Source organism: Ixodes scapularis, unplaced genomic scaffold (assembly GCF_016920785.2).
Source record: "Ixodes scapularis isolate PalLabHiFi unplaced genomic scaffold, ASM1692078v2 PGA_scaffold7__128_contigs__length_106722199, whole genome shotgun sequence".
Lineage (NCBI taxonomy): Eukaryota > Metazoa > Arthropoda > Arachnida > Ixodida > Ixodidae > Ixodes > Ixodes scapularis.
In genome coordinates, this window is record NW_024609882.1 from 56574247 (window position 1) to 56587391 (window position 13145).

At 46.6% G+C, this 13145-nt stretch overlaps 1 pseudogene; it reads right to left on the reverse strand.

Annotated features, from left to right (window-relative positions):
- Positions 1 to 1301: 1301 nt before the first annotated feature.
- LOC121833130 lies at positions 1302 to 5337 on the reverse strand (annotated as a pseudogene).
- Between the last annotated feature and the right edge of the window lie 7808 nt (positions 5338 to 13145).

Genomic DNA, 13145 nt, shown 5'->3' on the forward strand with positions numbered 1-13145 from the left:
GACATCTCACCCCTCCTGAGTGCATCCGAGCTTGCTGACGAACAGCGAAAGGACCCTGGGATCATCATGCTGATTAGCTATCTCATGGACGGCACCCTACCGATTGACTCTGCAGAAGCATGCCAGATTCGGAACATGGCTGAGGACAGCGAACTGGACCATGATGGACTGCTGCTGAAGATTGCAGGCGAAAGAAGACTCCTTTGGATGCCCAAACAACTATGCCAAACAGTGCTCCAATCGTCCCATGATCACCCTCTAAGTGACCACCTAGGTTATTTCAAGACACTGAGACGAGTGTCCGAAAGGTATTTCTGGCTAAGCATGAGATCCAATGTGTCTCGGTATGTAAGGTCTTGCCATTCATGCCAGACACTGAAGCCTCGCCGCCAGAACCCTGGCGAACTGATGGACAGCACTTGGGCAGAGGAACCCAAGGCAGAGCTGAGTGTGGACCTCATCGGACCATTGCCCACCTCAAAGCGTCAACACAAACACCTGGTGGTGATCATCGAGAAATTTACCAAGTTTGTGGAGCTATTCCCACTTCGAGCTCCGACCAGCAAGGCTATATTAGAAAGAATGCTGGAAGTGTTTTGTCGACATGGCTTCCCCAAGAGTATCTCTAGCGACGATGGGCGTGTCTTTGTGTCTAAACATGTGGAAAGCGGCAATGAAACACCTTGGCATCAGAGACCGCCACACGGTGCCATACCGCCCAGCAGGACAGCAGGTGGAGTGGCATAATGCGAAAGTAAAGCAGTGCCTGATGCCATATTTCAGTGCCAACCGTGACTGGGATCAACATCCCCCAGAGGTCGTCTTTGCTATGCGAACGTGTGAGAGCGTCACCACAGGGCACTCACCTGCCCTTTTGTGTTATGGGTGCCAGCTCCGCCGCCCTTGGGAACAAAGCCCCGGCCAACTCCCTTTACCAATCAGGGGCACCCACTTGTTATGTATCAATCCACACTACGCCACTTCCGAAACCGCTATAGTCACCTGCGGCCAGTCCCGCGTACGCTCGCTCTTCACTTCCGCTTCTTCCTCTTTTCTCTCGTTCCCCCGCGCATCCGCGGGAGACCAGTCATGGGCACGTTACCAGTAAAAAGTAACAGTGTTACAGTTACAGTTACCTAGGGGGAAAAAGTAACTCTGTTACAGTTACAGTTATCGGATTAAAAAAGTAACGTGTTACAGTTACAGTTACCGCAGAAAGAGTAACGCCGTTACTTTCTCGTTACAGTACCAAAATTGGACACAAGAAACCATAAACCAAAAAAAATATTTTATTTGTTACACTGTAGTGAGAAGAAAGATGAACTGCTGAGAAATTAGAAAACATTAAAACCGAAGGGTGCTTCTTTTTTGTGTCATTCGTCGTTTCAGAATTTTAACGATTAAAACTTATTTGCAATATTTGTTATAACTTAATATCAACTGTTTTTCAAAATTGTCATCGGAGAGCTTCCCTCTCTTGATGGCGAACACATCGCGTCCTTTGCTGAACAGGCGTTCAGCCGGCGCGCTTGACGGAATCCCCGTGTTGAGCCTGATGAAGATCCTCTTTATCATGGGGAACCTTGAGAGCCCGGTCAGATCGGTCGCGGGGTCGCTCACCCACTGTTGCACCTCCGTTGATGATGGTAATGCTTGAGGCAAGTGGAAAAAAAAATCGTCTTCGTCGCCATCCTCTTTGCCTGTTGCGTCCTCACTGCAGTGCTCCTCCAGACCACACGACATTCTTCCTCGAGCAGCCGTACAGTTGCAGCTTTCCGCTCGTTTTCCATGATCCAGGATAGCTTGAACTTGGGGTGTACCGCCGCTGCAAGGGCCAAGTCCTTGTCTTCAAGAACTTCTGAAAACCTGTGACGAGACAAGAAACAAAAAGGAGATTTTTGCACTGCTTGAACCTATAAATCGAAATATGGATGATTGAAACCTACAATGTTAAGTGTAGATAGCTCGCACGGATATGCTACCATGCAAACGCATGTGCAGAGAGGGGTAGCAATATAGTGAACAACAAATATATCGCTCACCTCTTCTTGACTCCCGCCTCAAGGGCGTTGGAAAGTGGGGTGCAGTACTGCATTTGTGACAGGGACCCTTGGTATCGCAAGAGCGAGTGGAGAGTGGGCTGCAGCACACCCATATACATGTACTGCTCGCCTTGCAGGATGTCCAGTGCCTTCGCCACGCCATACATCGTCTGAAAGAGTACGAAAGGTTAGCGCACTGCATAAAGTGAAACAAATACGCTATTACAATACCTTGCAGTATTCGTCGATGAAGGCAAGCTCCTCGTTCTGTAGCTTTGGCAGCGAAAGTCTCTCGAATGTGGCGTCCAGTTTGCCTTTCGAGACCTCATTCAGGAACTTTACAGCGTTATACAAAGAGTTCCATTGCGTCGCGTTTGGGACAGGAAGTTGTCTTCCTAGGGTGATTTTTATGGCTTCAGCGGCTTGAACTGACTGGGCTTGCTTCCTCCAGAGACATTTCAGTTTTGCAAACACATTCTTCGCCATTGCACCGTAAGGTAACTGGTTGCACGCGTTTTCAGCATCCGCGGAGGCAACTAGATTAAGAGTGTGTGCAGCGCACCTCTGGTGCCGAGGCAAGTGGATCTCTGATGTGCAAGCGCCTGGAGCTGTGTCAAGAACCTCTGTGATGCAATTTTGGATGACATCTTCCTCAGGTTCGGTAGCTTCTCCAAATACCCTGCGCCACAAAATAAGTCACACCCGTCAGAACCTTTACCCAGCTGAGCTTGAACGCCGCAAAAGATATGAGATGATAGGTTAGCTACAAATTTAAACAATCGTCTAGTAGTGTTTAATGACTCCGATGGGGAAGTGTCATAAAAATAGGATTACGAAATGAAGCTACGCAACGAGTGTACGTCCGGATATTTTCAATAAAACTGCCTAAACTCGGCCAAATTTCACATGTGGAGCTTCATTAATCGTATAAAAGCAGTAAATGTCCCCCTATTTTAATATGTGCCCCTACACTGCAGATCGCCCCAACAGCATAATAAAAATTGTGAGTGAAACACAATGTACCGCATTTAATATGTAATTCTGGTATACGTTTGGGGTGATATGAAGGTGTCCAGCCGGAGCTCAAAGGGTAAAAAAAACAAAAAAAAAACAACAGGAACAAACAAGACCGTAAACTTACCTAAAAGCCTTCACAAAGTTCGAACCATTGTCCGTGATCACGACACATATCTTGTGTAATATTTTGTAGTCCACAAACACTGCATGGAGCGCAGAAGCGATCACATCATATGTATGACGGCCTGAAAGCCAATGGCAGGTCAGCGCTGCGGATTTCCTTTCCAGGGATTCCTCATCCAGGAAGTGAACTGTCACTCCGAGAAAGCTCCTAAAAAGATTGGAAAAAAAAAGGAATGACTATTGTTGTTGCTGCGCCCTTCAATGTAGTGACAATGCAATCACGACCAAGCACGATGCTCTTGTATACATGCTTGAAGCTCCTATGGTCACCGCAAAATATTCTAATTGGAATCTTAAATTTCTGCAATTTTCTCGCCAGTCATACTAATTAGTTTAGGAACAACAAAGCTCCGGTTATAACCGTGACACTCATAATATAGCTGATTAATGCGGACTATTTTTATTATGTCTTACCATTTGACGACGAAATTACGAAAATGGCAATATGTTGGAAATCTAATAAGTGAAAATCAAGAGGTCGCTGTTCAGCCGAACAGCAAAATCTCGATTCCAGAGAGGCCTTGAATACTGAACCTGTCAAATTTACTATTCACTATATAAAAAAAAAAAAGACGCACAGGTCTACTTGCCCACAAGTGATGCGCCAAACACATCGATCAATGGCAGGGGTTACAAATTATTTGGTGCGAAAATGTTATATTTCGTTCCAACATACATCTGAGCGCCGCCAAAAGTTAAATGCGCGTCGAACAGTACAAAACAAAATCTAAAAACCCAAGGAAACAGCGTCCTCTCTGCTTTCATTGAATGAAAAAAAAAAAGGACAAACGCCAGAACGGTGCCCTTTCGTAACGGTCTTGAATGGCTGAGCAGCCATTCAAGACCGTATAACGCAAAGGGAAGATAACGTTATATGACTCTAACGCTGCCATAAATAAACGGCTGGATCAGTAACACAGTAGTGGCTTGTGGCTTGACTGGTCACAAACATATTAGCTCCATGCACTTACTGCTCAAGTGCTGATGCAACAGGAGACACTTTTTACAAAAAGACTAGAAAATGGACTACGAGATCTTTGATCTTAAGGCTAGGTTTCTGTTGACAATGTACTACAATATCTGTATATTAATTATTTCAGCTATTCACAAATTACAGGCTTAGATGTGCCGGGTTCTAAAACAAACCGACCTGCGTCTCACTGAGAGTATCGTATAGATAGGGTGCAGTGCATCAAGAACTTACCTGTTTGAGGCTGTCCAGCAGTCTGCTGTGCAGCAGACCCTCGTCGCCTTCTCAAGGGTAGCGATGAGGGACGCTTTTTGTTCTCGGTAGAGGATGTCCAGATGATTCACAAAAGACTTTCGGTTCATCACTGTTGCCGATGGCTGCATTCCGATGATCAAGCGCCGGAAGTGTTCATTTTCAACGACTGAAAAGCACTGCATGTCGCCTACCACAAAGTTTACAATTAGCCTGTCTATCTGACTTTGCGGCACAGCTTTGTGTCGACTCGTTCCTGCAAGATAGAACTCCAGTGTCTGTGTCGAGCCGCCACCCGCATGTCTTTTCTCATTCGAGGGCTGACCAGGTTCGGCTTTCCTTTTCTTAGAGTCGAATTCCTTCAGAGCGACAGGATGTTTCTTCTGCGCAAAAAAAAAAAGAAAGAAAAGAGCACAATTTAATGATATGGATATATTTCCCCATCGTCAGCACAATTCATAACGCCAAATGAGCCATAAGAAACCGGAGTTCCCAAGAATAGAAAGCTTAAACATACCTCTAGATGCTTGCGCAGGTTGGACGAAGACGTCCTGCTTGCTGAGTACTGTTTACTGCAAATGTTGCACAGCACTGTGATGTTTGTCGCAGTCGTTGTCAGAACAGAAAAATATTCGCGATACGAGGGCCAAGGTAACGGCTGCTCCGTGTCGGAAGACATGACTGCCTGTCAGGATGGCTTGAGCGCTATCAAGAATAAACAGGCTGAACGCGCACAGTAACCTCTGCTTGAGATTTCCCAATAAACTGACAAGTGATAGCTGAAGAATAGTGGCCATTTTTGAACCGTCTGGTTAAACTGGCCTCTGCGCAAACCAATCGCATTCCCGCACGTGGCTCAGCCCCCAAAAGTTTTCACCAATAGGCGACAGGGAACAAGCTTTCGGACATACGTTGCGTTAGATGGACCTCCCGCGTCAGTGAACATTTTCGTTTATTTTTCACTCCGAAACCAAAGAGGACACAGATGGTCACATAATTACCTTATGGGATATACTCGAAAGCAGGCTTAAATATAGCAGGTCAAACAGCTTTGGAAGAATATAGGGGGAAAGGAGACAAAGTGAGGCCTTCTGGTGCTCTACGTGTGTACGACGACCACCGCGGCGCCTCTGTCTCAAACGCCAACTGTGGAAGATCAGTCCGCACACGCGCCTCAAAACAGCAATTTCTCTCTCTTAAAAACACGTGTTTTCCGGGTAATCGCTTCAGCTGGAGCACTGCAGAGAATCCACAACAAAACGTCTATTGGAGTATTTCTTGGGGCTGTCAGCGGGAAAGGCAATTTACTCGAGCGGTTCCGAAGAGAAAGAATAAGTTAAACAAGCGCCGACTTTCCGCCTAATATGGGGACGGCTTCCTTGGAAACTCATAGCGAAGAGGGAGCGGCGACCGGCTGGGTGTAAAAGCGACGTACAGCGCGGACATATCTGACAAAGAGGAAGGGAGAGGGGGAAGGGCAGACACAGCCCAGACGGAATACTCGGAGACATGTCGCATGACCACCGACACCCGCAGACGGTCCCCACAGAAGAAGATTGAGCCAAAGTCGGTGAAACACACATTGTTTGCCTCCCCTACCACCGCAGGCGCCGCTTCCTTAATCTCCCGGTTTCGTGCTCGCTCGTCCGTCTCGTCTATGGTCCGTCGTGGGCAAAACGAGGCAATTTTTTTTGTTTGTTCAATTTCTTTTTTTTTTTTTGTCAGCCAGGAATTTTAATTTTATAGTAAAAAGTAACTGTAACGGCCTAAACAGTTACAGTTACCCAATAAAAAAGTAACAGTGTTACAGTTACAAGTTACCAGTATTAAAGAGTAACGCGTTACAGTTAAAAGTTACCGAAAAAAGTAACTAGTTACCGGTAACGCGTTACTAGTAACTAGTTACTGCCCAAGACTGCGCGGGACGGGCCCGTTCGGTGCCGCGCTATCTCTCACAATATATATATATATATGCATATCAAAATCTGCTGCGCTGTCATCGCGCGACGCAGCAGAGGCTGGTTGAACTATTTCTCCAAAGGGCGCGGTGGCGTCGTGGCCAAGATGTGCTACGATAGCAAGCCGAAATTTAAAAATTCGTCAAATTTGTGCGGTTTCTCAGAAGGCTGTAAAATGCTTTACGTGCCTACTATAGTTCTGCAATTTGTTGATTTGGTGTTCTTTGATAATGCTGAGCAATTTTGTAATTGAAACCATTCCCTTAAACACAATATTAAAAAGTTAATAACCCAAAAATAATTAACAAGCCAATTATTCCGGACTCTAATAATTTTCCTAAATAGGCCTTTGCCCCAGGACCAAAACGACACAAGCCTTTTTTTGTTGCGACGCGTAGTTTTTGCAATATCGAGGTTGTCCACCTTTCGTGAAATACCCTGTATATAGATGGTGTATACGTATATGTCGTTGAAGCACTGCATCCACCTCTGGTGGTGTGTTGCACCTGGTTGATTCCTTTCACTCGGATGTGGAGCGCGTTGAACCCTTTCCAAAAAGGCTACAGCCAGATTCTTTCATCGCTAGAAGCGGCAGGAGGTAATCTTTCCACTTGAAGCGTACCCGCGCTTGAAGCGACCCAACAAGTTTCAGGCCTTCACCGCTCCAAATGTAGATTTCCAAGTCGTCGTTCGTAAGGTTGGGTGGGTTTTCGGGCCAGGTTGAGGCGAAATGTTTCTGCGCTGATCAAGGAATATGCAGCGCCAGAGTCGACCTCGAACTAAAGTGGTTTACGCTGAACCTGAAGGGAAACATGGAACTTCAAAACGCCCCGTAGCGTGTGTAGCTTGTTCAGTTCGTAGCAGGAACATCTAGAAGGGCACGTTGGCTGGCTCACTACTTTAGTCGCTGCTACATTATGGTTAGCTTTTTCGTAACCTGGCTTTACTTGTTGCTTTTCCTTTGCAATGCATGCTTTTTCGATGTGTCGAAGCATTTTGCAGTAGCTGTACTTTTTATTTTTGGATCGGCATCCCTGTGGGTCATGTGACCTGTGCATCGATTGCACTGTCGACTATTCCGTGGAGCAGCGTCTTTGTTTGGTGCCCCTGTCTTGTTTATCTGGAGGTCTTCTTTTTTCGTGATGCTTTGTTGTCGTTTTGAGGCGATCTTCGTTCGGATGGCAAAATTTAAGGAGCTTAAGAACGTTAGAATATTTTCTGCCAACAGGCGTTGATGCAGAAGCTCGTCGCCGATGCCGCAGACAAACCTATCCCTCAGGGTCACGTCCAATGGCAGTTTGGTGCCCTGTTGTGGCGGTGTTGGTTGTCCAGCCGTAGCCGCTGCAACGGATGCCTGTTGCGACGTTAGTTGCTGCGGTGCCCATTGTTGCGCCGTCGTAGATATCACATGCGTAGTTGTGAAAGCCAGGATGCCGAAATCGCAGTCACCAGCCAGCTGTTTGAGTGGTACAACGTAGCTGTTGATCGACGTTTCCGGTAGTTGGTCTCGCCGCTGAACCTTGTACCGGCTATACACCTTTCCAAGGAACACTGAACCCCAGGGCCAGCAAACTGTTTTCGACCCCAGTCTCTGGATTGTAGGCTAGACTCTCGCCGGCGTCCCTGCTATCCCTAACCGAGTGGGCTGTGATTTCGATAGGCGCAGTTTTAAAGATTGCTTGCGGCTAAATTCTTGTCTTTTCCCGCTGTTTTATGTGTTTCATGGTGCATGCAATTTTCTGGGCACATTGAGAAAGAATTATACCACATTTAAAAAAAAAAAACGCAAAAAAAAAGACTGTAAACTATTTTTGTTGAGAACGCGAGCGACAGTATGAATGCGGCTAGCATGTTACTTGTTTTCTTTTTTTTTAGTATACGTTCTGATGGCGCCGCCCGATTAGCCTCGTGTCAAGCGACAAAGCGCTTAGCTGTCGAAGATAATTTAAGACAGAAGATAGTAGAAAGGCGTGCATTTTCCACGCTCACAAATAACGTGTTTGCCGATGGAGAGGACACTGGCATAAAATTTAGCAAGTGTTAACATTCGAACAATATATTGTACGAGGCAGCATTCTCCCAAAAGAATTTGTTTGAGAAAGATCTCAAATAGCACAGTCACAGACTATCTTGACGATCAAACTGAATTCAAGATTACTTCGGTTTGGGGCACGTTTTGTGGAGAGCTTCCTTTTTTCACAACATCACCAAGGCAAAGAAACGAACGCGACTGACCTGTTTCCCACCCCAACCCGGACAACTATTTTTAAAGATGACTGAAGATTCTACGTGGATTATCTCTAGGAGGGGGGAGAACAATGTTCGCAAAATCGCGTCGAGGGTCGTTCGACGTCCTTCCCCTCCTTTGCTTCTCTTGAATGTCGAGCAGATAAGCTTGAATAACAGGCATTTAGCAGCCCTGTTTCTCGCAGTGGAAGATAACACAAAAAGGGAACGGGGGATGCATAAAAAAATAAGTGGAAACTTTGAAGAGGGGTTAGAAAACGTCGAATGCAATATGCTCCTTGCACTGACGTCACATCACATACTTTTGATCACCATTTAAAAGGAAAAGAGGGAAACTGCTTTTGTAAGAATTTTTATGACAGTTTATTCTTCTATAATCTTCTGTGAGGAGAATGGCGACGCCTGTGCCAACCCGGGAGGCGCAAAGGAGGATCCTTATAAGAGGGGAGCTCCCTCTTCCCCTTTTCTCTGTAGGTCTTCGAAAGTGACGTCATGTGCTAACCACCTATAGGCTCCTTGCACTAGCGTGACATCGCATACTTTTGAACAAAATATAAAAGTAGGAGAGGGAAGCTGCTTTTGTAAGAATTTTAAGTGACAGGTTAATTTTCTATAATCTTCTGGGAGGAGAATAGTGACGCCTGTGCAAATCCGGGAGGCTCCTGATGAGAGGGGAGCTCCTTCTTTCCCTTTTCTCTGGAGGTCATCGGAAAAGACGCCCTGTGCAAGCCACGTATTCGCGACTCCAGCGACCTATAGGGGGCGCCCCCACCAAACAAACATGGCGGCTGAGTCCAGGTCGCGGCGGCTCGGCCGGGCCGCCTGAACAGGTGGCGCGTTCAATTTAACAGATTTTCTTTTGTTTAATGCCCAATTTTATAGGTATTTGAATTGAGAGGCTTAAGTGTAGCCGGTGCAGATAAACTTGCAAAGCATAGTTTTGTTTTGCCGGTGATTTTTTTGTTATTTTCGTGTCAAACTTTCGTTTCGGAGATTTCGTTCAAAACCGAAACTATGGGCTCCGGAGAGACGGTAATATACTAATCAGTTTTGATCATCTAAGGAAAGCGGCGATGACTATAGAATTGTTCCCCAGAGAGTAACTTTTCAGCTAACTCGCATGCCTCGACCATGCGACTTATCTGTCCGCGAAATCGAGCTTTTGTGCGTATCCGCGTTTACGAAACAGCTCCAGTCGTCTGCTCGGCCAACAACACAGGCTGCAGGAAAATCACGAAAATTAAGCAACCGCTTCTTGAGCCAAGGACCATGTTAACCCGCCGGCGCCCCACTAAGCAGCTGATACTTGTATTTCAATTCAGGTTTTAGTAGCAATCGAGAAGTCATTTTGACGAGTGGGTTATGTATTATATTACGTACTATGGGGAGGGGGGGGGGGGGTCCCACTAAAGCGATATTAGTATATCCTTCGGGTTGAAATATGAGCTTAGTTGACTAGCTATTAGGTGAGCTGCTGAATAAAAGTATATTTGACAGACGGATACATACTACCTAAACTTAGCCAAATGGTTCTATAGCCGGCAGCACGGGGACAAACTGAAGAGAGTCTTCATTGAAGATCCGCGCAGAACCTCTCTGTATTGAACGGAGAAAATTAGTATTTTTTGTGGCCGGTCAACCTGACCAATGTAGACGTATATTGCTGCTGGCTTCGACGTCCTCGTAATATAAATATTGGAGGCGCGATAGGTCAAAATGCCGTGACAGCATCTAACGTTGCGAGACTGTCTCCCACCTTTTGAAAACAGATAATTTCCCTCATTCATCATTTGCAATGAGCAAGTTTTCCTGAATCAAGTAATTGCGAAATAAGCCCAACTCCTTCAGTGTGGTCCAGAGGCTTTTTCGGCGAAAAGCAGCCAAGATGAATAGCCAACGCACCGACCGGCGTGGGCGGCTCAAACTTGAAGCTAACCGAACACAACCAAACTCAAGAAAAGCAGCTATCGAACCTTCCCATTCACTTGACTGCAACATTGATGTTCCCTCCAGCATCAGTTACCAAGCAGTCGTCACTTTGAATGTGATTCGAGACAGACAAGAAATCAAAAAGTTTTTCCGTGATTCCTCCCCATCCAAGAAATCGAAAGCACGCGACCGTGTGCTGTGGAGTAAACGGGCTTTCAAACATGTAATAGAAGAAAACAATCTACTCAGGCTTCACCACACTAATGATCACTCAGGCAAACTTAAGAAATATTCGGACCTTCGTCAAATTACATCGCTCGCCACCGCGCCGACAACACGTCTCCGCGAACGCCACCAGAGACGCGGAGGAGCGCGGAGCGACCTGGACCGGCTGGTTCTTGGTTTTCCCGCTTGGCGGCGTCCGTTTTGCTGGAGTCGCGAATACGTGGCTTGCACATGACGTCATTTCCGATGACCTCCAGAGAAAAGGGGAAGAAGGAGCTCCCCTCTTATCAGGATCCATTGTGCCTCCCGGATTTGCACAGGCGCCGCTATTCTCCTCCCAGAAGATTATAGAAGATTAACTTGTCACTCAAAATTCTTGCAAAAGCCAGCTGCCCTCTCTTCCTTTTATTTGGTGTTAAAAAGTATGTGATGTGACCTCCAGTGCAAGGAGCCCATACCGCAAAAACGTAGCTAGAGAATCGCGCTGAGCGGGCTTTCACGGTCCAAGAGTGGCAGAAAATTTCTAGCTGATAGAGTGCGCTAGAGTCGCACCAGCCGCATCAGCATCAGCAACATGGCGGCGGCCTAGGAGCGTTCTTGGGATGGGTGTGGGTGTATAGAGCTCTGACGATGGAGGATCGAAGTGAGCGCCGAAAATTTTCACGAGTTCTCTGAACTCGAAGTCCACGGGTCCCCTGGGATCCACCAACGCTCATACAATCTCGTATGTTTCATGACCACAGAGCGTGAGTAGGAGTGCTCGCTTCTTGTCCATGGCACTGGTGCCCATCGCTACGAAGTAGAAACCCTGACGCTCAATCCACGATGCCTATGACTTGCGTGAAAATGCTTCCCCGTTTCCTTGAGTTAACATCGCTCGTGGTCAGAGGTTCCAGGCGTTTTAGGCTCCTGAATTCTCGTTGCAAGTGTTGTATATACGCGTAGTAATAAGACACTGCAGCTCGAATACTCGTTGGTGTATTTTAGAAGGACATCAGAGTCTGGCTTGTGCATCAGCTGCTCACAGTTTTACGAGTTCGCGCGCTCAGAGATCACACAACGTTCCGCAGGCAAATCAATATTCTATTTATTCGCGAGTGGCGCCACGCTGGACATCACAATATATATATATATATATATATATATATTTCTGTTTCCTTTTAATCTGAACAGATTTATTACAAAGAAATGGAGCCATTCAACTCTGTGAAGGAGGATAACCAGCGAAGCTGTTTAGCACACGAAACAGACGTGACAAAAGTTTGGACAAAGGTACGAACAGATTTATCTTGATCCGTAGTTATCGTGACGAAAGGTACACACACTCACGTGCCGTCCACCGCCGGCGCTGACATCTCGTTGCCGTTCCCTCCGTTGCTCTTCGTAGGCGCATTGCTCTTCGGGAGTCCGAACTATACGCGGCCTCTCCATTACGACGAGAGAAGAGAAGGGAACTTGAAAGTGGAGAACGGCGACTTGTCTTTCTGGCTCTTATATACATTCGCGTGGACGGCTGTTGCCTACCTGAGAAGCCAGAGGAAACTAGACACGCGCGACGGGAGCGCCACTCCGGGTGAGCGGAAGGAAGGAAACTAGGCACACAAGCGATTGGAACGAAGAAAAAGAGAGGGGGTGCGAGCGTAGAGTTTTCAGTCAAGCACACAAAAACTACTAAATTACCCAAGGTCATACTCAATTCACACGGCAGCTTAAAGGTACCTTTAGCACAGATACCTGTAGTAAAGGGAGCTGCAGATTGCGATCGCACGGCGCATAGAGGAAAGTCCTTTTCGCTAAGGGAGGTCCTCTGTTAAACGGAGCTCGCCAAGCTCCCTTTACAGCTACAGGGAGCAGTAGCCTCGGACCCAGGAGCTCGAAATAAATATCACAGATGTTATAAACATATCTTGTTTAACGCATAAAAAATTTTATAACGAATCGAATATACGTAAGTAGGAAATTATGAAATTATTGTGAACACAAATGTGATGGAATAATGCATTAACGAGGAACGCATACTCTAGCTAGCAGGTAGCAGCGGCGGCACGTGGAAAGCAATGTCTGTTGCGAACCCGAACGCAATGAACCGCTGCGAGCTCTTTTTTCGAGGTTGTAGACGAGTCGCCCGACTCTCCCGCCCAGGACCCTTTTTCTTCTTCGTCGTCCATTCCTTTCGATCGCGTGACTGGCGTAACCGTGAGACTCTGCCGTGGTTCGTTTCTGCCGGCCACTATTTAGCTACTTTAGTGAGAACTTTGCAGGAAAATGGAGCAGCTAAACATAAAAAGGTCACCCACCTCGCAATGCAAACTCGTAAAGGCA